This window comes from Sminthopsis crassicaudata, chromosome 2 (assembly GCF_048593235.1).
Source record: "Sminthopsis crassicaudata isolate SCR6 chromosome 2, ASM4859323v1, whole genome shotgun sequence".
NCBI classification, from domain to species: Eukaryota; Metazoa; Chordata; class Mammalia; order Dasyuromorphia; family Dasyuridae; genus Sminthopsis; species Sminthopsis crassicaudata.
The window spans coordinates 638,675,208-638,699,961 of NC_133618.1; positions in this window are offsets into that span (position 1 = coordinate 638,675,208).

Genomic DNA, 24,754 nt, shown 5'->3' on the forward strand with positions numbered 1-24,754 from the left:
ATAAATATAATTGATCAAATGCCCTCCCAAAAATCCACTGACATTTGCAACATCTTCACAGATTTACAACATCTTCCAAAGGAGAATTAATCAATGGAAAATAAGGTACAAAAGATAACTGAAGAAAATGAAATATTAAAAGATAGAATGGGGCAAATGGAAGTTAAAGACCCCATGGGATACAAAGAATAAGAAAAAAACAAACTAAAAAGAATGAAAATAATGCAAGAAATTTTAAAATACCACATTGGCAAAATAATCTGGAAAATAGATCCAGAAGAGACAATGTAAAAAATTATTTGTCTACCTGAATTTGGACCTATGCTAAAAGAATGTAAATCCATGTATACCATTTGAACCAGTAGTGTTGTTACTGGGTCTTTATTCCCATGAAATAATAAAGGAGGGAAAATTGCCCACATGTGCAAATATGTTTGAAGCAGCTCTTTTTATAGTAGCAAAGAATTACTAAAAAGAGTAGATGTCTATCAATTGAGGAATGCCTAAAGATGTTGTTATATAAAGGTAACAGAATATTATTTTTGTATTAAAAATGAACAAGTTGATTTTAGGAATGTCTGGAAATATTTCCACAAAGCCAGCAGAACTAGGAATGTATTGTACACAATAACAACAAGAATGTGCAGTGATCAATTATGAAAGACTTCCAACTCTCAGTGTTTCTTTGATTCAATAAAATCCCAATAAATTGGGGGCGGAGCCAAGATGGCGGAGAAGAAACACACTACTCAGTGAACGTCCTCACTCCCTCACAACCAATTAGATAAATTAAGTCTCAAAATTAGCTCAGGACTGATAGATACCACAAGGACTGGAAGCACGACTTACCAGCTGAAGAGAATCTGGAGTTTCAACAGGAAGGGTCAGTTCTCAGGGGAGGAATAAGAAAGACCAGCACAGACGGTGGGGTAGGGGCACACTGAGCCCATTGCGCTGGGAGGGGCTCTGGGATCAGAGAAGCCACTGAGGTAAAGGAATCTGGCACAGGCTGTTAGCTCTTCTCTGCTAATTATTTGGCAGTTCAGAAGGGAAAGCCAAAATATTTTAAAACTCAGATTAGATTTCCCCCCCCCCCACCCTGGGGGTGACTCAGTAGACTCGGCACCAGGGGGTGTGGCCTCAGCTACCTCCTGAGAATAGTTAAAAGACTGACAAGTGGGTGGATACGGCCCAAGGCAACACACACGGCCTAGCTTAGCTGGAGGGAGTGGAACTCAGCTCCAGGAAGTCCCAGAGAAGCGGAACCTTTGAACTAGGGACTGCGGTTTCTGGCAGACACTTCCAGTTTGAGCGCAGGGGCTTCTCACGTCACCTGCTGCAGACACCCACTCCCCACCCGGTCACATAGGCTGAGCTTCTTGCTGTCTTCACTATTCTACGCCCTCAAAGCACAGCAGTGCTAATCACCTCTGAGGCGCTTCCAGGGAGGGGGTGGGGAACTCTCTCCCAGAGCTCTCTCTTAGCGCGGGCGCAGGGGCCGCTGCATCCATCCGGTCTGGGAGGAAGCTGGTAAAGAAGTAAATAATTTCCTACCCCAGGGACAGACCCCAAAACATTTTTTAAGTATGAGCAAAAAAGCTAGAAAAACTATAGATTCCTTCTATACAGAGAAAGAGCGGGTACCCAACCCCGAGGAAGTTAACAGCAAAGATTCAGAAGATAACAACCTAAAGGGGAACGATTCCTGCCCCCCATCACATAACTCTCTCCTAGAAGAAGCTCTTAAGAAATTGAGGGAGATCGAAGAAAAATGGGGCAAGGAAAGGGAAGTTATGATAGAGAATAACAACGTCCTGAAATTGGAGTTGGAAAAAATAAAGAATTCACAGGAGATGCAGGGAAACAAAATTAGTGAATTAGAAAAGGTTAAAAAAACACAGGAAAGTAGGATTTCTGAATTGGAAAAGATAAAAAAGTCTCAAGAAAATAGAATTTCTGAATTGGAAAAAGAAAATAATTCTCAAAAAAAAAAATTAGGGAAATGGAAAAAAATTCAATAGAGCAAAATAATTCATTTAAAAACGAAATTGGGCATTTACAAAAAGAACTAAAAACTGTGAAAGAAGAAAATAACTCCTTAAAAGTCAGGATGGAACAAATAGAAATGAATGATTCACAGAGAACCCAAGAATCAGTCAAACAAAACAAAAAAAATGAGAAGCTGGAGAACAACGTCAAATACTTACTGGGAAAATCTATAGACCTGGAAAATAGATCTAGGAGAGATAATCTGCGGATTATTGGACTTCCAGAAAACTATGACCAAAAAAAGAGCCTAGATTCTACTTTACAGGAAATTATCAAAGAGAACTGTCCAGAGATAATAGAAACAGAAGGGAAAGTAGATGTGGAAAGAATTCATCGAACTCCTTCTGAAATAGACCCTAAAAAAAGAACTCCACGGAATATTGTGGCTAAGCTGCAGAATTACCACACAAAGGAGAAAATCCTGCAAGCAGCTAGAAAAAAACAATTTAAATACCAAGGTGCCACAATAAGGGTCACCCAAGATCTGGCTGCCTCCACATTAAAAGATAGAAGGGCCTGGAACCTGATATTCCGTAAGGCAAAAGATCAAGGACTGCAACCAAGAATGAACTACCCAGCTAAGTTTAGCATCTTTTTCCACGGAAGAAGATGGTCATTCAATGAAACAGAGGAATTCTATATGTTTCTAAGAAAAAAACCAGACTTAAACAAAAAATTTGATCTACATCCACAAGACTGAAGAGAAACAGAAAAAGGTACACAGAACCCTTGAGAACTGTAACTCTGTTGTGGGTATATAAAAAATACTCAAGGATAATTTGATTTTACTGATATAAAAGAAAAAAAGGGGGGTGTAGTAAAGGGAAGGAGGTCGGTTCAGAAAAAGGGGAAGGAGTGATAAAAAGAGGGAAACTACATCCCAGGAAGAGACATAGAAAATACACCATATCTGAGGGAACTTAGTGAGGGGGAGAATCATTGTGTGAATCTTACTCTCATCAGAAGAGGCTCAAAGAGTAAATAATTAACATATTTGTTTTTCAGAGAATTTTCTCTCACCTCATTAAAAGGGGGGAGAGGAAAAGGGAAAAGGAAAAGGGGAATAAGTGAAGGGACTTGGAGGGAGGGGGGAGGGATCCTAAAAAAAAAAAAAAAAGAGGGAGGGTTGCGCGTCACAAGGGGGGTCTGTAAATTAAATATCGGGGAGGGGGATCAGGGGGGTCAAGGGAAAAAAGCATAATCTGGGGATAATACGATGGCAGGAAATACAGAATTAGTAATTTTAACTGTAAATGTAAATGGGATGAACGATCCCATCAAACGGAGACGGATAGTAGATTGGATCAAAAAGCAGAACCCTACAATATGTTGCCTACAGGAAACACACTTAAAGCAGGGAGATACATACAGAGTAAAGGTAAAAGGTTGGAACAGAGCCTATTATGCTTCAGGTAAAGCCAAAAAAGCAGGGGTAGCTATCCTTATCTCAGATCAAGCAAAAGCAGAAGTAGATCTCGTTAAAAAAGATAAGGAAGGAAACTATATCCTGCTGAAAGGTAGCATAAATAATGAAGCCATATCAATACTAAACATATATGCACCAAGTGGTATAGCATCTAACTTTCTAAAGGAAAAGTTAAGAGAACTGCAAGAAGAAATAGACAGTAAAACTATAATAGTGGGAGATCTCAACCTTGCACTCTCAGATTTAGACAAATCAAACCACAAAACAAACAAGAAAGAAATTAAAAAAGTAAATAGAACATTAGAAAAACTAGGTATGATAGACCTTTGGAGAAAACTGAATGGCAATAGGAAGGAATATACTTTCTTCTCAGCAGTTCATGGATCCTATACAAAAATTGACCATATACTAGGACATAAAGATCTCAAAATTAAATGTAGGAAGGCAGAAATAATAAATGCCTTCTTCTCAGATCACAATGCAATAAAAGCTACATTCAGTAAAAAGTTAGGGGTAAATAGACCAAAAAGTAATTGGAAACTGAATAATCTCATCTTAAAGAATGACTGGGTGAAAGAGCAAATTATAGAAACAATTAACAATTTCACCCAAGATAATGATAATGATGAGACATCATATCAAAATCTTTGGGATGCAGCTAAAGCGGTAATAAGGGGAAATTTTATATCTTTAGAGGCTTATTTGAAGAAAATTGAGAAAGAGAAGATTAACGAATTGGGCTTACAACTTAAAAGGCTAGAAAAAGACCAAATTATAAACCCCCAACCAAAAATTAAACTCGAAATACAAAAATTAAAAGGAGAAATCAATAAAATTGAAAGTAAAAAAACTATTGAATTAATAAATAAAACCAAGAGTTGGTTTTATGAAAAAGCCAATAAAATAGATAAACCTTTGGTAAATTTGATCAAAAAAAAGAAAGAGGAAAATCAAATTGATAGTCTTACAAATGAAAAGGGGGATCTTTCCACCAATGAAGAGGAAATTAGAGAAATAATAAGGAGTTACTTTGCCCAACTTTATGCCAATAAATTTGATAACTTAAGTGAAATGGATGACTTCCTCCAAAAATATAGGCTCCCTAGATTAACAGAGGAGGAGATAAATTGCTTAAATAGTCCCATTTCAGAAAAAGAAATAGAACAAGCTATTAATCAACTCCCCAGGAAAAAATCCCCAGGGCCAGATGGATTCACATGTGAATTCTACCAAACATTTAAAGAACAATTAGCCCCAATGTTATATAAATTATTTGAAAAAATAGGGGATGAAGGAGTCCTACCAAATTCCTTTTATGACACAGACATGGTACTGATACCTAAACCTGGTAGATCGAAAACTGAGAAAGAAAATTATAGACCAATCTCCTTAATGAATATTGATGCTAAAATCTTAAATAAGATATTAGCAAAAAGACTTCAGAAAATCATCTCCAAGATAATACACTATGATCAAGTAGGATTTATTCCAGGAATGCAGGGCTGGTTTAATATTAGGAAAACTATTAATATAATTGACCATATTAATAATCAAATTAATAAGAACCATATGATCATCTCAATAGATGCAGAAAAAGCATTTGACAAAATCCAACATCCATTCCTACTAAAAACTCTTGAGAGTATAGGAATAAATGGATTATTCCTTAGAATAATCAGGAGTATATATTTAAGACCGTCAGTAAGCATAATATGCAATAGAAATAAACTGCAACCTTTCCCAGTAAGATCAGGAGTGAAACAAGGTTGCCCACTATCACCATTACTATTCAATATAGTACTAGAAACGCTAGCCTCGGCAATAAGAGCCGAGAAAGAGATTCAAGGAATTAGAGTAGGAAATGAGGAAATTAAACTATCACTTTTTGCAGATGACATGATGGTATACTTAGAGAACCCCAAAGACTCTGCTAAAAAGCTACTAGAAATAATTCAAAATTTCAGCAAAGTGGCAGGATACAAAATAAATCCACATAAATCCTCGGCATTTTTATATATCACTAACAAAATGCAACAGCAAGAGATACAAAGAGAAATTCCATTCCAAACAAATGTTGAGAGTATAAAATATTTGGGAATCCATCTACCAAAGAAAAGTCAGGAATTATATGAGAAAAATTACAAAACACTTGCCACAAAAATAAAATCAGATTTAAATAATTGGAAAGACATTCAGTGCTCTTGGATAGGCCGAGCGAATATAATAAAGATGACAATACTCCCCAAACTAATCTATTTATTTAGTGCTATACCAATCAGACTCCCAAGAAACTATTTTAATGACCTAGAAAAAATAACAACAAAATTCATATGGAAGAATAAAAGGTCAAGAATTGCAAGGGAACTAATGAAAAAAAACTCAGAGGAAGGTGGTCTAAGTGTACCTGATCTAAAGCTATATTATATAGCAGCAGTCACCAAAACCATTTGGTATTGGCTAAGAAATAGACCGGTAGATCAGTGGAACAGATTAGATACAAAGGACAAAAAAGGGTACATCTATAGCAATCTAATCTTTGACAAACCCAAAGATTCCAACATTAGGGATAAAAATTCATTATTCGGAAAAAACTGTTGGGAAAACTGGAAATTAGTATGGCAGAAATTAGATATGGATCCACACTTAACACCATATACCAAGATAAGATCAAAATGGGTCCATGATTTAGGCATAAAGAGGGAGATAATAAATAGATTAGAGGAACAGAGGATAATCTACCTCTCAGACTTGTGGAGGAGGAAGGAATTTATGACCAGAGGAGAACTAGAGATCATTATTGATCACAAAATAGAAGATTTGGATTACATCAAACTAAAAAGTTTCTGTACAAATAATACTAATGCAAACAAGATTAGAAGGGAAGTAACAAATTGGGAAAATATTTTTAAAAACAAAGGTTCTGACAAAGGTCTCATTTCCAAAATATATAGAGAACTGACCATAATTTATAAGAAACCGAACCATTCTCCAATTGATAAATGGTCAAAGGATATGAACAGACAATTCTCAGAGGAAGAAATTGAAACTATATCCACTCACATGAAAGAGTGTTCCAAATCACTACTGATCAGAGAAATGCAAATTAAGACCACTCTGAGATACCACTACACACCTGTCAGATTGGCTAAGATGACAGGAACAAATAATGACAAATGTTGGAGGGGATGTGGGGAAACTGGGACACTAATACATTGCTGGTGGAGTTGTGAAAGAATCCAGCCATTCTGGAGAGCAATCTGGAATTATGCCCAAAAAGTTATCAAACTGTGCATACCCTTTGACCCAGCAGCGCTACTACTGGGATTATATCCCAAAGAAATACTAAAGAGTGGAAAGGGACCTGTATGTGCCAAAATGTTTGTGGCAGCTCTTTTTGTTGTAGCTAGAAACAGGAAGATGAATGGATGTCCATCAGTTGGAGAATGGTTGGGTAAATTATGGTATATGAAGGTTATGGAATATTATTGCTCTGTAAGAAATGACCAGCAGGAGGAATACAGAGAGGCCTGGAGAGACTTAAATCAACTGATGCTGAGTGAAATGAGCAGAACCAGAAGATCACTGTATACTTCAACAACGATACTGTATGAGGATGTATTCTGATGGAAGTGGAAATCTTCAACATAAAGAAGATCCAACTCACTTCCAGTTGATCAATGATGGACAGAGGTAGATACACCCAGAGAAGAAACACTGGGAGGGGAATGTAAATTGTTAGCACTAATATCTGTCTGCCCAGGTTGCATGTACCTTCGGATTCTGATGTTTGTTGTGCAACAAGAAAATGATATTCACACACATGTATTGTACTTAGACTATATTGTAACACATGTAAAATGTATGGTATTGCCTGTCGTCGGGGGGAGGGAATAAGGGAGGGGGGGTAATTTGGAAAAATGAATACAAGGGATAATATTATAAAATATATATATATATATAATAAAAAAAATTTAAAAAAAAAAAAAAAAAAATCCCAATAAATTTTGGATGGAAAATCCATTTACTTCCAGATAAAGAACTATGGAGATTGAATGTAAATCGACATGTGCTATGTTCACTTCTTTTTTTTTTTTTTTTCCTCCCAGGTTTTTTTTTTTCCTTCTTTTTTCCTGATTTTTCTCTCACAATATGATTCAAAGAACAATGTGGTTAAAAATTAATAAATATATAAATACAAGATCATGCATGAAATAAAGATATTCATTATAATGATTAGAGACTCAATGTGGATAAAATATAATATTCATAACTTTTATTTGTTTTTTATTTCTCATGTTTTTTTTTTTTTCCTTTTTGTCTTGTTTTTCTTGCACAACATGAGAAATATGGAAATGTGTTTAATTGTCTTACATATATTTAATCTGTACCAACTTGCTTGCTGTCTTGGGGAGGGAAGGGAGATAATGGAGGGATGGAGGAAAATTTAGAACATAAAGTTTTATTAAAATGACTGATGAAAACTATCTTTACATGTATGTATTTGAAAAAATAAAATGCTATTGAAAAAATTGTTGTTTTTGGAGAAACATGAATGAAATAGAAATATTTTCCATGATTTCACATTTATAATGCGAAACATCACAATACCTATTTTCCCAATAGATAGGGGAAGGAATAAAAGAAAGGAGGGAATAAAATAAAATAAAATAATAAATAAATATAAATAAATATTTAATATTTAATAAATAATAATAAATAATAAATAAATATTTAATAAATAATAAATAAAAAACATAAATAAATAAATAAATAAATGAATAAAATAAATAAATAAATAAAGGGAATAAAAAAAATAAAATAAAAGGAGAAATAAAAAAAATAATAAAAGAATATATTTTTTAAATCTTATAAATGTTCTTAATGCAATCAAAGCTGTTGCCATTCAAAATCATTTGTCTACTGCCTATACAAAATGTACATATGTGTGCATATAAACACACAAGTGTATATGTCTGTATATTTGTACATGTATGTCTATACATGTGTACATATGTTTGTATATATTATATAAATATATGCATGCATTTTTATATCACAACTCAGGTAGCAATGCAAGATGAGTAAGTCATGTTTTACTACAATTTCAGGTGGTGCTTCAATCCAGAACTTTTGTCTCTGAGGCTGACTCTGTGTTATACCAGAACTGTCTCATGATTATAACAATAAATAATGTTTTCAAAAAATGTGATATAATAAACATTATTTGGCACCTATATTTGTAGCATGAATTGTTCTAGGTAACTGAGAATAAAAAGGCAAAAATGAAACAATCCCTACTCAAGGAAGTCAATTCAAATTTTAAAAAAATGTCCATAATTAAGATATTAGAAAGTAAAGACTAAATAATAAGTGGTCAGAAAGCTCTAAAAATGCATAGTATACAATGGATAAAGAAAGACATTAAGCAGGAATGTGTAATATTAAGGATAGCTTTTTGGAGGTCCTTTGACTGGGCCTTGGTCTCAGCAAGATAGACAACACAAGAATGGTCAAGAATGGAGTCTAGATTCGTTATTCTTGCCCAGTTTTAATCTTAGTGCAGGAGGCATGAGAGCCTCCAGGAGGCTGGTCAAAGATATAATGCCTATCTTCCACTCTTTGTTAGCCCTTATATATCTTATTATAATTACATCATTACAGCAGACTGATTATGTGAACTAGAGAACCATTATATCACCATACTAAATTTATATATGAATGGAGAGAACCATTATCTCATCAATTCCACTGAGTTAACACCTTGTTTCAAGTATACTTCTCCAGAACTCAGGCTCTCTACAGGAATGGAAAATGGGATTCTTCCAGGAGACAGGATTGAGTAAAGATGCATTGGAGAAATGACACCCAGTTTATGTGAAGGCATATTGCCAATACAAAGAAGACAGTATTCTATGGAGAGCAATAAGTAGGATCAACTACATGGTAACATAGATCCAGACAGCTTACTTAGCAAATTGCCATTATGAAACCTTCCATTATTAAGGAATTTACTCATCCCAAAATACAATACAATTTCTGAAACCCTCTGCAACAACCATAGAAGTTGAAGGAAGACAAACTTTTTTTTTTTTTTAAATTTCAAGGTGATTCTCATCATCATTGCCCTTTATTAACATTAGAAAGCTCTACTGTGAGAAGCTGACTAACTCCTTAACAAGCCCTCCCACAGAAAAGTCGTGGACAACATACATCCAGCAAACCCCAGTTAGCCCTCTCTACCTACAGCCTGTGTCTAATATGATGCTTATGCCAGCACAGTAATGAAGTCTCATGATGATCCTGTACTAAGATCTTTTATCCAGCATCTCCAGGCCTGCTGAGCAGTGAGCTTTATTCAGCTTAATTATGCTGGTACTTGGCAAGAAGCCTCAAAAATCTCTAACAGTCTCTCCTTCATATAAATATCAGTGACTGCTATCTCTCTACACCTTACATAAACACATGACTGTAGAAGGTCACAAGGGCACTTCTCATCCATTAATTCAGACTTTTGAAAATGTCCCTGGAGAATAAAAAAATGTGTCACATATTTTGGTTTAGTTCTCCTGATAGAAAGACAGCCCCAGTATTCCTAGGAAAAGAGAGTGAGCATGGTATCCATCATAAAATGGAACAGGGTTACTCTTATCTCCTGAAATCTTTTCCCCCCAGAATTTTAGAGTTAAATTAGGATTTTAGAAGATAATGTAAAATCTAATACTTTTGTTCTATTAATGAAGAGCCAGAGGTCCAAACATGTAAAGACATTTGTCCAAAGCTATATAAGTTTAAAATTATATTGTCAAGAATCAAACATATACCATATGATTTGAAATACAGACATTTTCACATTACATCATTTTGATTCTTCCCTCTGTGAAAATATGATTTTAAGTGTTTTCCTGCCATTTATTTCTACAGTTTGGTAAAACCACAATCTCCCACTAACTTGGTAGTCAAAAAAATCATAATTCCCCCAATTTTATTTTTTTTCTAAATACCAGTATTTTGGTCTAATATATACATATATATATATATATATATATATGTGTGTGTGTGTGTGTGTGTGTGTGTGTGTGTGTGTGTGTGTGTGTGTCTTTCTGTGTGAATATTACTATAATGCATTATATGTGTGTGTATAATATACATATAATACCCACACAAATTTACACATATACACATTTGTGTATATGTAAGTGAGCAAAGAATAATATGATTACAAATAATTTATAAAGTTATATATCTATGTATTATTTTTCACTTGAAATCTTATGACAGTTATTTGAAACAGTAACTATAACAACTTTTTTATATATGACAAAATCCAGACTCAGAAAGAGTGGGGCTTTTCCAAAGCCATACATTTAGAAAGCATTGAAGTCATGATACTCTAGATCCAATATACTATCAATTCTATTAGATGAAAGAGATCCCTTGACAATCTATCTTTGAGGTGATTTTTCCACTGTCTTCAAATCCTCAAATGATTTATTATTGAAAAGAAACTGATAATTCTGCAGCTATATTGAACAATTGTGTGCAGTTTTTACTGATATAAAAAGAAAATGATTTTGAAGGGTGGTATCTGATACCACAAATGTACTCATCCAAAAGCATTCCAGACCTATTACTGTTCTTCATGTTTGAAAAGGACCAAAATGGCATCAGTATGTTGGGGCCAAGGTTTTGTCCGACTGTAATTGATTAGACTAATATGAGATCAGAAGTAGGATCTACCATAGGTTGAACACAAATAGTCCATTTGAAAATTAAGAGAGGATATGTCTCTATATTTGTGCATTTCACATAACGTTTGACCTACTGCAATTCTACTTTGCTCATAGAGCATAGCACCTACAGTTACATATGTGTGTATTTCTATATGTGTGAATATACAATATAGATATACACATATGTATATTATGTATGCAAAAGTATATATACATATATATGTATTAAACTTTTATTTCATAGGATTTAAAGTTGGGAATGACTTTAGAGACCAATGAACCAACAACTTATTCTTGCCAGTTTAAAAAGAGAAACATGGAGATTATTTATTGATGGTCATAATATTAGTTTGTTTTGCTAACAGCTAAGCTTTGCTGCTTATTAAAAGTCTAACAGAAAATTTGGTTTTGCCTTAATAATTAATAAAAGAACTAGTCTTCTAAAAAGCAATAAATCCTATTTCATGGCAAGTAATTATCAAGTAAATAGTGGGAAATGAGCTCAAGTACCATATAGTCCTTACTTGGAGCTGCTGGGTTGAACAGTGAATATAGATCTAGGTTTGTAGTTTAGAATCTGAGTTCAAATCTGTGATGAGCTAGTCACTAGTTTATGACTCCAGGCAAGTTATTTATCTTCTTTCCTCATCTGGAAAATAGGACAATTAAAAGCATTTATATGCTAAGAGTTTTGTAAGAATCTAATGAAATAATATTTGTAAAGCACTTAGCAAAGTATCTTCCACATAATATATAATATACCATTATTACCTTATAGAAATTGTTACCATAATTTCAACTAATTCTCAGAAAAGATTATCCCCTATATATTATACTCAGGAAATGATAATTAACACCTTGTTTGCAGACTTCTATTGAGGAACAATTACCATCTTGGAAGAAAATCCATTCCACTTTGGGGAAGACTAAGGAACTATTATGGGACATGATGGAGCCAGCTCAAATTCAGCTTTTAATTTTTCTTATATAATTGGAACTAATGAATTATAGCCATATGGTGAGATGAGCAGAATATAGGGATTAATAAAATTAATCTATACCCATTCATGAATGGCTAAAATTAAAACAAAACTATGTTATATGAATGTGAAGAAAGTTTGAATTAAAGGCATATGAAATTCAATAAGTTATGAAAACAAGAGAAAATCTGCATAAAATAACAATGCTTGGGAGGAGACCAGTAATTCTAATAATATCTAGAGCATCCATATGAATAAACTCTCTTTGTTGATACAAACTGTAGCCTTGTCCAAAACTTGTGGTCTTAGGGAGTTGCCTAAATTAAGTGACTTGTCCACAATCATAATTAGTATATGACTAACATGAGAATTCAGATCATGTTTTTTTTTTTTTTTTGTTTTGTTTTGTTTTGTTTTTTTTGTTTTGTTTTTTTTTTTTTGTTATTGTTGTTTTTTTCCTAACTCTGAGCTCTGAGGCAAATTTCTCTCTGATATATCATGTTGCCTCTATATGGAATGATGAAGAATGGAATAAGCCAAAGGAAAACACTGTGTGTGATAACCAAAATTAAAGATTATTATATTGAAGTTGATGTCTTTAGTAAAGCAACAAGCACTGCTACTTTATAACTCTTATTTAAATATAACTAGCCTTTATGGATGAGAGGTCAACAAATTCTAGGACAGACTAGTGTAGATATTGTCAAACATGGTAACTGAAATAACCTATTTTTTTAATATTTCTTTGCTGCAAGGAAGAGTTTCATTTGGAGTGGGGGGAAAGACTGTGATAGGCAAGTGGAGTCAACACCTTTTTTTTTTTTTTTTCTAAATGAAAGGATGACTCATGCCATGGAACATTTTGGTACCAATCAAAATGAGATAGATACAAATTTGGGTAAATATACAGATATAGATATAGATATAGATATAGATATAGATATAGATGTAGATATAGATATAGATATAGATAAGATAGACATAGGTAAATAGATAGAAATAGAGGTATTTCAAATCCAATGCTTTATGCTCCCCTGCTCCTATTCAAATATGTGAGATATTTCATAGTCCATTTGTATTGCTTATCTAATATATATGTACTTAAGGATAAATTCCACAAGCTAATCCCTCACCTTCATTTTATACAGTGGGCAGCAGAAATTCCACATCCATTGTCTTTATTCCCTTCTTCAATGTGCAAACTCCTTTTTATTTTTTTATTTTAAATAATTAGCTTTTTATTTTCAAAATATATGGAAAGATAATTTTCAGTATTCACCTCTGCAAAACATTATGTTCCAAATAATTTCTTCCTTCCTTCTCCTCACCTTTTCCCCTAGACAACAATCAATCCAATATATATTAAATATGTGCAATTCTTCTAAAGATACATATTTGATATATCTATATTTTAGATATAGATATTTCCACAATTATCAAACTGCACAAAAATATCAGATCAAAAAAGGAAAAAAAACAACAGAAAGGAAACTAAAAATCAAGCAAACAATAAGAAAAAGATAAAAATACTATGTTGTGATTCACATTTTGTCTCCATAATTCTCTTTCTGAAATAGATGGCTCTTTCCATTACAAGTCTATTGGATTTAGCCTGAATTGTTGAAAAAAATTCATGTCAATCAGAAGTGATCATCACATAATCTTGTTTTGCTATTTATAATATTCTTTCGGTCCTATTCAATTCACTTAGCATCAGGTGAACTTCTTTTAGTCATGATAACCATTAAAGAAGTTCTAGAATGAGTGGTTCAGGGCTTAATTCAATCAAGATTCATAGAGTATGCTTTATTTTTAATTTCTGTTCCTTTGCTGTCTATTCTTCATGCTTAAAAATCATTACCTGTCCCATCTCCACAATTAATGTCTCTGCATCTTTCCTCATTACTTAATTTAAAGTATACATTCAGAAAAACAAAACAAAACAAAACAAAAACAACTTCTGATATCCTCTTCAAGTGGAGTCTTCTTCTGTGAGATTATATGCTATAAACTGAGTATGTGTTTATTTATTTATATGTTGGTTCTTCAATTAGAATGAGACTCCTTGACATAATTTCTTTTTCTTTCCTTGTTTTTCAGCATTTAGTAAAGTATCTAACATGTATTAACTACTTAATCATTTTTTGAATGGCGACTTGATTAAAGGGATATCTGAAAAAATGTACCATTTCAGGGGACATTCTTTTTTTCTATCTGAGTCTCTACAGGTCCAGAATGCCAAAAGAGTTTAAGGTGTGCAAGTTTTCATTTTTTTTCCATTTTGCTATGAATTTCAAGGATAAAATCAATGGAAAAAATGTTATCCAAGTTCTAGCCATTTGATTTCCTGTTGTTGGTTTCTCAATGCTTCTATGATGAATACACAATGCTTTTAAAGTTAAATAAATCAAAAGTTCTCTGGTATTTAAATATACCTATGTATTGCAGAAACATGATGAATACCCTATTTTCTCTCTCTGATTACTGATTATAAGTTTTTTATAGTGTGTTATCTAAAACTACCCAACCCATTTAGAGGACACAAACTATATGCCATTCTTTTTCATTCTTCTATAATTTAGGGACATAGAGTGACTATGTTATATTCACTTCCTACACAAGAAGAAAGAGAGATGATAAAAATCTTCAGAAATATATGATTTTGAGGTGAGATAGGAACAGGAAAAGATTTAGAATTATAAAGCTGAGTGACATTTTCATATAAATTTTTCATTGGCAAAAATTACCCTACAATCAAATACACAGATATAGATATATAAAGGGAGTTTACTTGGGTTTTATCTGAGCCAATGTAGTAATCAAACAGGTTTAAAATGGGTAATAGTTGAAATGATGTTAGTATTTATAGTATCTATTTACCAAAAAGGTACTGAGGCACCAGTGAGAAATATGCATAAATACACATCCATATGTGTATACACACACACTCACATAAACACATGTGTTTTTGTAGAGATCTATAAAGAAAGATAAATAGTCTCAATATATATGGACCAAAATAGGGAACTATGCCATTAGTGTGAACCTATTTTTCCAAAGCTCCCACAAAAAATGTAATTTTCACTTTCGTCATGTTAGTCTCTTTCATAGGCATAAAATGGTACCTCAATGTTATTTTTATTTTAATTTTTTTAAAATAAATAGTGATTTATTTATCTTACCTTTCATTTCTTCTTGGGAAACTGACTTCATATTCTCTGACCATTTATCTCATTTTTTGAGAAAGAGTTATGTGTAACATAATTTTTCACATAGCCTAATTTTATTTTTTTTCAATTACATAAAAATCAGTTAATATTTCTAGATTTTGTTTTCTCCTTCATATTTTTATACTTTCCTTAAAAAGGTAAGATAGTTACTTTAGATTGTGCATATGTAGTCATGAAAAACAAATGCATATTAGCCATGGTCCAAAATGAAACAGAGGGGAACTAGATGGCACAGTGGATAGAGCACCAGCCCTGAAATCAGGAAGACCTGAGTTCAAATATGTCCCAGAAACTTAACCCTTCCTAACTGTGTGACCCTAGGCAAGTCACTTAACCCTAATTGCCTCAAAAATAATAAAAAAAGGAAACAGACAGAAAATCTCAACAAAATAAAGTTTTAAAAAGTATGCTTTAATCTAAACTTAGAGTTCATAAGAATGAAAACAAACAGCAAGCAACCACAAAAAGAGTGAAAATACTGTGTTGTGATACACATTCAGATCACATTGTTCTCTCTGTGGGTGAAGATGGCTTTTTTATCACAGAATAATTGGAACTGGTCTGAATCATCTCATTGTTGATGAGAGCCATGTTCATCAGAAATGATTATCATATAATTTACTGGTTCTGCTCATTAAACTTTGCATCAATTCATGTAAGACTCTCCAGGACTCTCTGAAATCATTCTGCTCATCATTTATTATAGAACAATAATACTCCATAACATTCATATGCTATAACTTGTTCAGCCATTCTCCAATTGATGGTCATCCATTCAGTTTCCATTTTCTTTTTTCTTTTTTTTATTAATTTTATAATTATAAATTTTTGACAGTACATATGCATGAGTAAATTTTTTATAACATTATCCCTTGTATTCATTTTTTCCAAATTTTCCCCTCCCTCCTTCTACCCCCTCCTCTAGATGACAGGCATTCCCCTACATTTTATAGGTGTTACAGTATAACCTAGATACAATATATGTGTGTAAATCTAATTTTCTTGTTGCACGTTAAGAATTGGGTTCCAAAGGTATAAGTAACCTGGGTAGAAAGACAATAATGCTAACACTTTACATTCAATTCCCAGTGTTCCTTCTCTGGGTGTAGTTTTTTTCTGCCCATCATTGATCAACTGGAAATGAGTTGGATCATCTTTATGTTGAAGATATCCACTTCCATCAGAATATATCTTCATACAGTATTATTGTTGAAGTGTATAGTGATCTTCTGGTTCTGCTCATTTCATCCAGCAACAGTTCATGTAAGTGTCTCCAAACTGTTCTGTATTCATCCTGCTGGTCATTTCTTACAGAGCAATAATATTCCATAACTTTCATATACCATAATTTACCCAAACATTCTCCATTTGATGGACATCCATTCATTTTCCAGTTTCTAGCCACTATGAAAAGAGCTGACACAAACATTTTGGCACATACAGGTCCCTTTCCCCTCTTTAGTATTTCTTTGGGATATAATCCCAGTAGTAGCACTGCTGTATAAAAGGGTATGCACAGTTTGATAACTTTTTGGGCATAGATCCAAATTGCTCTCCAGAATGGCCAGATTCTTTCACAACTCCACCAACAATGCATTAGTGTCCCAGTTTTTCCACATCCCCTCCAACATTCATCATTATTTGTTTCTGTCATCTTAGCCAATCTGACAGGTATGTAGTGGTATCTCAGAGTTGTGTTAATTTGCATTTCTCTTATGAGTAGTGATTTGGAACACTTTCATATGAGTGGATATAGTTTCAATTTTATCATCTGAGAATTGTCTGTTCATACCCTTTGACCATTTATCAATTGGAGAATGGTTTGATTTCTTATAAATTAGGGTCAGTTCTCTATGTATTTTGCAAATGAGGCCATTATCAGAACCTTTAACTGTAAAAATATTTCCCAATTTGTTACTTCTCTTCTAATCTTGTTTGCATTAGTTTTGTTTGTAGAGAAATTTTTTTTTAGTTTGATATAATCAAAATCTTCTATTTTGTGATGAATATTAGATCTCTAGTTCTCCTCTGGTCATAAATTCCTTCCTCTTCCACAGGTCTGAGAGGTAGACTATGTGCTGTTCCTCTAATCTATTTATGATCTCATTGTTTATGCCTAAATCATGGACCCATTTTGATCTTATTTTGGTATATGGTGTTAAATGTGGATCCATATCTAATTTCTGCCATACTAATTTCCAGTTTTCCCAAAAGTATTTTTCAAATAATGAATTTTTATCCCAAGTGTTGGTATCTTTGGGTTTGTCAAACACTAGATTACTATAGTTGTACCCTTTTTTGTCCTTTGTAGCTAATCTGTTCCACTGATCGACTGGTTGATTTCTTAGCCAATACCAAATGGTTTTGATGACTGCTGCTATATAATATAGCTTTAGATCAGGTATACCTAGACCACCTTCCTCTGATTTTTTTTCCATTAATTCCCTTGAAATTCTCAACCTTTTATTCTCCCATATGAATTTTATTGCTATTTGTTCTAGGAAATTAAAATAATTTCTTGGGAGTCTGATTGATATAGCACTAAATAAATGAATTAGTTTGGGGAGTATTGACATCTTTATTATATTCGCTCAGGCTATCCACAAGCACTGAATGTCTTTCCAATTATTTAAATCTGACTTTATTTTTGTGGCAAGTGTTTTGTTATTTTGCTCATTTAATTCCTGACTTTTCTTTGCTAGGTGGATTCCCAAATATTTTATACTGTCGACATCTGTTTTGAATGGAATTTCTCTTTGTATCTCTTGCTATTGCATTTTGTTGGTGATATATAAAAATGCTAAGGATTTATGTGGATTTATTTTATATCCAGCAAATTTGCTAAAGTTGTGAATTATTTCTAATAACTTTTATTAGAATCTCTGTGGTTCTCTAAGTATACCATCATATCATATGCCAAGAGTGACAATTAGATTTCCTCATTATCTACTCTTATTCCTTTAATCTCTTTCTCGACTCTTATTGATGAGACTAGCATTTCTAATACAATATTAAAAAGTAATGGTGATAATGGGCAATCTTGTTTCACTCCTGATCTTACTGGGAAAGGTTCCAATTTATCTCCATTACATATTATGCTTACTGACAATCTTAAATATATGCTCCTGACTATTTTAATGAATAGTCCATTTATTCTTATACTCTCAAGCATTTTTAAGTAGGAATGCATGTTGGATTTTCTCAAATGCGTTTTCTGCATCTAAAGAGATGATCATATGCTTTTTATTATTTTGATTATTAATATGGTCAATTATACTAATCGTTTTCCTAATATTAAACCAGACCTGCATTCCTGGTATAAATTCTACTTGATCATAGTGTATTATCCTGGGGATGATTTTCTGAAGTCTTTTTGCTAATATCTTATTTAAGATTTTAGCATCAATATTCATTAAGGAAATTGGTCTATAGTTTTCTTTCTCAGATTTTGATCTACCTGGTTTAGGTATCAGTACCATGTCTGTGTCATAAAAGGAGTTTGGTAGGACTCCTTCATCCCCTATTTTTTAAAATAGTTTATATAACATTAGGGCTAATCTTTAAATGTTTGGTAGAATTCACATGTAAATCCATCTGGTCCTGGGGATTTTTTCCTGGGGAGTTGATTAATATCTTGTTCTAATTCTTTTTCTGAAATGAGACTATTTAAGTAATTTGTCTCCTCTTCTGTTATTCTAGGAAGCCTATATTTTTGTACGTAGTCATCCATTTCACTTAAGTTATCAAATTTATTGTCATAAAGTTGGGCAAAGTAACTCCTTATTATTTCTTTAATTTCCTCTTAATTGGTGGAAAGATCCCCCTTTTCATTTGTAAGATTAACAATTTGATTTTCCTCTTTCCTTTTTCTGATCAGATTTACCAAAGGTTTATCTATTTTATTGGCTTTTTCATAAAACTAGCTTTTGGTTTTATTTATTATTCAATAGATTTTTTTTACTTTCAATATTATTGATTTCTCCTTTTAATTTTAGTATTTCAAGTTTAGTTTTTGGTTGGGGGGTTTTAATTTGGTCTTTTTCTAGCTTTTTATGTTGCAGGCCCAATGCATTAGTCTTCTCTTTCTCTATTTTGTTCAAATAAGCCTCTAAAGATATAAAATTTCCCCTTAATACCGCTTTAGCTGCATCCCACAAATTTTGGTATGATGTCTCATCACTCTCATTATCTTGGGTAAAATTATTAATTGCTTCAATAATTTGCTGTTTCACCCAGTAATTCTTTAAGATGAAATTTTTCAGTTTCCAATTACTTTTTGGTCTACTTACCCCTAACTTCTTATTGAATGTACTTTTTATTGCATTGTGATCTGAGAAGAAGGCATTTACTATTTCTGCCTTCCTGCATTTAATTTTGAGTTATGTCCTAATATATGGTAAATTTATGTATAGGTTCCATGAACTGCTGAGAAGAAAGTATACTCCTTTCTATCACCATTCAATTTTCTCCAAAGGTCTATCATACCTAGTTTTCCTAATGTTCTATTTACCTTTTAAATTTCTTTCTTATTTGTTTTGTGGTTTGATTTATCTAATTCTGAGAGTACAAGCTGGAGATCTCCCACTATTATAATTTTGCTGTCTATTTCTTCTTGCAACTCTCTTAACTTTTACTTTAGGAAGTTAGATGCTATACAACTGAGTGCATATATGTTTAGTATTGATATGGCTTCATTGTCTATACTACCTTTTAGCAGGATATAGTTTCCTTCCTTATCTCTTTTAATTAAAAAAATTTCTGCTTTTGCTTGATCTGAGATCAGGATCTGCTTTTTTGGCTTTACCTGAAGCATAATAGATTCTGCTCCAACCTTTTACCTTTACTCTGTATGTATCTCCTACTTTAAGTATGTTTCCTGTAAACAACATATTGTAGGGTTCTGACTTTTGATCCAGTCTGCTATCCACCTCTGTTTAATGGGAGGGTTCATGCCATTCACATTTGCAGTTAAAATTACTAATTCTGTATTTCCTGCCTTCATATTATCCCCTGATTATGTTTTTTTTATCCCTTGACCCCCCTGAACCCCTTTCCCAATATTTAATTTGTTATTCACAGCCCTCCCTTTTTAGTATCCCTTCCTCCTCCTTTTAAGTCCCTTCCCCTTTCTTGTACCCTTCCCTTTTTCCCCGTTTCCTTTTCCCTTTTCCTCTCTCCCCTTTTTAATGAGGTGAGAGAGAATTCTCTGAAAAACAATTATGTCAATTATTTACTCTTTGCCCTTCTAATCCTGTCAGCATTAGTTTTGTTTGTATAAAAAGTTAATTTGATATAACCAAATTATCTATTTTTGTATTCAAGTTCTTCTTTGGCCATAAGTTCCTACCTTCTTCACAGATGTGAGAGGTAAACTATTTTATATTCTTTTAATTTGCTTAGAATATTACTCTTTATTTCAACATCATGAACCTTCTTCTATCTAATCTTGATATAGGGTGTTAGGTGAACATCAGTTCCTAATTTCTGCCATACTAGTTTCAAATTTTCTCAGCAGTTTTTGGAAAATAGTGAGTTCTAACCCTAAAAGCAGTGATCTTTGGGTTTATCAAACATTAGATTACTATAGTCATTGACTATTTTGTCCTATGAACCTAACCTATTCCCCTGATAGATTACCCTATTTCTTAGGGAGTACCAAATGATTTTGATTACTGCTACTTTATCACATTGTTTTAGGTCTGATACAACTAGGTCACCTTCATTTGCATTTTGTCAATTCTCTTTTTTTTCCTGTTTTGTCTGTTTGTTTATGACCTTTTGTCCTTCCAGATGAATATTGTTATTATTTTTCTAGGTTTTACGAAGTAATTTCTTAGGAGTTTAGTTGTATGTAACTGAATAAGTAGATTAATTTTAGTAGTGTTGTTATTTTTATTACATTAATTCAGCCTACCTATGAGCACTTGATATTTTTCCAGGAGATTAGATCTGACTGTATTTGTGTGGAAAGTGTTTTGCAAATATGTTCATATAATTCTTGGCTTTCCTTTGGCAGGTATACTCACAAATATTTTATATTGTCTTCATTTATTTTAAATAGATTTTCTCTCTGTATCTCTTGGTGCTGCACTTCCTTGGTAACACATAAAAATGGTGATGCCTTATGTGGATTTATTTTGTATCCTCCCACTTTTTTAAAGTTGTGCATTGTTTAGAGTAGATTTTTACTAGATTTTCTAAGTTTCTAGAAGTATATTATCATATAATCTCCAAATAGTAATAATTTTTTTTGTTCCTTGCCTATTCTAATTCCTCTAATCTTTTTTTCTTCTTCTCTTATTGCCAAAGCTGACATATCTAATACAATATTTAATAGTAATGGTGATATTGGGATTGTTTGATTCATGCTCTTAATGAGAATGATCCTAATTTATTTCCATTACATCTGATGCTTACTGATGGCTTTAGATGGATGCTATTTATCATTTTTAGGAAAATTCCATTTATTTCTATACTTCCTATAATTTTTAATAGGAATGGGTGTTAGATTTTGTCAAATACTTTTTTCTGAACAGTTGAGATTATCATGTAATTTTTGTTAGATTGTTTATTGATATAGTCAATTATGTTAATGACTTTCCTAATATTAAATTAGCCCTGCATTCCTGATATAAATCCTACTTGATCATGGTGTTTTATCACAGGAATTATTAGCTATAATATCTTTGCTAATATCTTTTTTTGCCTCAATATTCATTAGGGAAATTAATCTATAACTATTGCTCTATAACTAAACCAGGTTACAGGTTATGCTACCTGGTTTAGTTATCAGCACTATGTCTGTGTCATAAACAAATTTGGTAGAATTCCTTCTTTCCTTATTTTTTCAAATAGTTTATGTAATATTGGAATTAATTATTCTTTAAATGTTTGGTAAAATTCACAGTAAATCCATCTGGTCCTGGAGATTTTTCCTTAGCAAGTTGTTCAATTTCTTTTTCTAAAATGAGACTATTTAAGTAATTTGTTTTCTCCATTGTTAATCTGGGCAATCTATATTTTTGCAAATATTCATCCATTTCACTTAGCTTATCATATTTATTGGCATACATTGGGCAAAATAGTTCCTAATTATTGATCCAATTTCCTCTTCATTGGTTGAAAGTTTATCCTTTTCATTGTTGATATTAACACTTTAATTTTCTTCTGATGAAATTAACTAAAGGTTTATGTATTTTGTTGCTGTTTTTTCTCATAAAACCCACTATTAGTTTTATTTATTAGTTCAACACATTTTTACTTTCAAATTTATTAATCTCCTCTTATATTTTCAGAATTTCAAATTTGGTATTTAATTGGGGGTTTTAATTTTTTTTTTCTAACTCTTTTAGTCACATGCCCAATTCACTCTTTTCTTTCTCTATTTTATGCAAGTAAACATTTAGAGATATCAAAATTCCACTAAGAACTGCTTTGGCTGCATCTGATAAATTTTGGTATGCTGTCTCATTATTGTTATTTTATTGGATGAAATTATTTATTGTGTCTTTGATTTTTTTCACCTACTCATTCTTTAGGATCAGATTATTTAGTTTCCAATTAATTTTGGTATATTTGTTCCTGTCTCTTTTTTACATGTGATTCTTATTGCAACATGATCTGAAAAAGATGCATTTACTATTTCTGCCTTTCATTTTCAGGTTGTAATGCACTATTATATGGTTATTTTTGTATAGGTTCCATGAACCACTGAGTATACTCCTTTCTGCTTCCATTCAATCTTCTCCAAAGATATATAATACACAAATTTACCTCCTTAAGTTATTTTTCATTTATTTTGTAGTTCAATTTATCTAATTCTGAGACAGCAAGATTGAGAGCCACCACTAGTATGGTTTAACTATTTATTCTTGCAATTCTTTTCACTTCTTTTCTAGGAATTTGGATGCCATACCACTTGGTGCACATGTTTAGTACTGAAATTACTTCATTATCTATAATAACCTTTAGCAAGATATATTTTTATTCCTTATGTCTTTTATTTGGATCTATTTTTGCTTTTAATTGATCTCAGATCAGAATCACTATCCTTGCTCTTTTTACTTTATCTGAAGCACAATAAATTGTGCTCCAGCCTTTTCTCTTTATTCTCTATGTATCACTCTGCTTTTTTATTTTTAGCTTTTTCTTATTTTTCTAATTAAAGCTTTTCATTTTTCAAAACGTATGCATAGATAATTCTGCAACATTGCAAAACCTTGTGCACTAGTTTCTCCCTCCTTTTCTCCCGCCCCATATGGCAAGTAGTGCAATATATGTTATACAAGGCAGTAATATATATTAAATTCAATAGAGACATGCATATTTACACAATTATCTTGCTGCACAAGAAAAATGTAATCAAACTAGAAAAGAAAATGATGAAGAAAATAAAATGCAATCAAACAACAACAAAAAGAGTGAGAATGTGATGTGGTAAACCTCATTAAGTTCTTACAATCATCTTTCTAGGTGTAGATGGCTCTTTTTATTGAAAGACTATTGGAACTCGTATGAATTATATCATTGTTGTAGAGAGCCACATACATCAGAATTGAGCATCATATAATATTTCTGTTGCTGAGTACAATTGTTTCCTGGTTCTGTTCATTTCACTTAGAATCAATTCATGCAAGTATTTTCAGGCTTCTCTGAAATCATCCTGCTTATCATTTCTTAAAGAAAATAATATTCCATAGATTTGATATGCCATACCTAATTTAATCATGCTCCAACTTATGGGCATCCACTCAACTTCCAGTTTCTTGCCACCACAAAAAGGTTTGCCATAAACGTTTTTGTCCATGTGCGTCCCTTTTCCTGTTATAAGATCTCTTTATGTTATAATTCCAATAGAAATACTGCTGTATCAAAGGGTATGCACAATTTGATAACTCTTGGGCATAGTTCAAATTGCTTTCCGGAATGGTTATATCCATTCACAATTCTACCAACAATGTATTAGGTGCCAGTTTTCCCACATCCCCTCCAACATTTGTCTTTATATTTTCCTGTCATCTTAGCCAATCTGAGAGATGTGTATTGGTATCTCAGAGTATCTCTTAATTTTCACTTTTTTAATCCATACTGATTTAGAGCACCTTTTCATATAACTAGAGATGGTTTCAATTTCTTCATCTAAAAATTATTTGTTCATATCCTTTGACCATTTATCAATTGGAGAATGACTTGAATTCTTATCAATTTGGGTCAATTCTCTATATATTTTTTATAATGAGGTCTTTATCAGAACCCTTGAATGTAAAAATGTCCCAGTTTATTGTTTCCTTTCTAAATTTTTCTGCATTAGTTTTGTTTGTACAAAAACTTTTTTAATGT